General features: G+C 48.5%; 1 pseudogene; it reads left to right on the top strand.

Moving 5' to 3' along the window:
- Positions 1-272: 272 nt before the first annotated feature.
- LOC118993682 (actin-related protein 2/3 complex subunit 1B-like) lies at positions 273-1,278 on the top strand (annotated as a pseudogene).
- Positions 1,279-1,490: the final 212 nt, after the last annotated feature.

Genomic DNA, 1,490 nt, shown 5'->3' with positions numbered 1-1,490 from the left:
TGCCCCCTGTACGATTCCAGACTGGGGATTATACCCACGCAGATGCCCATATCAAGGATACAATCCTCAACTTAGGCGTGTGCCTTGACTGGGAATTAAACCTGCAACCTTTTGGTAGGGGACAATGTCCAACCAACTGAGCCACATCAGCTAGTGCCAGATTTCAGTTTAAACATCAGTTCATTGGAGGAAGTGTCTGCAGGTTCCAGAGTCAGTTCATCATCTCAACTGCCCAGAGTCTGTGATGGGGAACCTGGAGAAGCTGAGAAATCATGGCTTACCACAGCTTTTTGGAGCAGCCCATCAGCTGCCACACCTCGAACAAGGACTTTACACAGACTGACATCTGCCCCAACCATCAGGAGGAACACAAGCTCAAGGAACAGTATGGGCCCCTAAGAGTAACTACATCTATACCTACCACTCAGGCCATAATGCCTACGTGTAGATGCTGAAGGGTGGCACAGGGAAACTCATCATCCTGTGAATCAACCTGGCTGCTTGTTGTGTGTGCTGGGTCCCCAAAGAACAAGTACACTGTGGGCAGCGGCTCCTGCGTCATCTCCATCTTCTTTTTTCAGCAGGAAAATGACTGGTGAGTGTGCAAGTACTTCAAGATGCGCATTTGCTCCATGGTCCTCCATTTGGACAGGAACCCCAACAATGAGCTTTTGGCCAACAGCTCCTAAGGCTTCAGGTGCTAGATCTTCTCAACCTACACCCGGAAGTGGAGGAGTAACTGGCATCCATTCCCAAGAGCTAAAGAATGCCCTTCAGGGAGCTGAAATTCAAGTCCAGCAGTAGCTGTGGCTGGGTGTATACCATCTGCAGCCAAGAGGCCTCAGTCAGTCATGACAGCACCATGTGCCCTATGCTAACAAAAAGGTGGGCCTAGTGACTCTGGCCTCTGAAACATTGCTGCTGCTGGCCCTGATCTTCATTACAGAAAACATGATGGCTGTGGGCCACAACTGCTTCCTGGTGCTTTTTACTTATGCGAGCACCTCAGGGACACTGAACTTGTGTGGGCAACTAGATGTGCCCAAGAAAAGTTCACAGCACTAGAGCCTCAACAAGAGGATGAGCTGTGAGGTTGGTATGGACATTGGGGCGGGCCTGGGCTCACTGCACAAGAACAGCATTGGCCACATCTCTGAACTCAGTGAGGGTAAAGCCATGTGCTTGCAGTTCTGAACTGCCATTGCTGAGGGCAGCATGAGCATCTGTGATGTGAAAACCTTGCAATCAGCCTTGAAGGATGGCCCCAAGATCAAATGACGAGTGAAGAGAATTGGCCTTATGCCAGTACTGGAGTCAAGGAGGCTAAAGCTCACTTTGCTGTTTCTAGGGTATTATGTTGGGTCCCCACAGGAGAAAAAGAAGGGATGAGTAGAAAATTTTGTTTACCTATTTGAAAGACTAGTGCCTTTTTCTTAAAGGGATAATTTCATTTATTGAAATGAGAAAAAGAAAGAGAGAGAGAAAGAAAG

Source organism: Sturnira hondurensis, unplaced genomic scaffold (genome assembly GCF_014824575.4).
Source record: "Sturnira hondurensis isolate 20B ecotype Veracruz unplaced genomic scaffold, ASM1482457v3 Scaffold0008860, whole genome shotgun sequence".
NCBI classification, from domain to species: Eukaryota; Metazoa; Chordata; class Mammalia; order Chiroptera; family Phyllostomidae; genus Sturnira; species Sturnira hondurensis.
The sequence above is the reverse complement of the archived record's forward strand: the minus strand, read 5'-3'. Positions and strand labels throughout refer to the sequence as shown.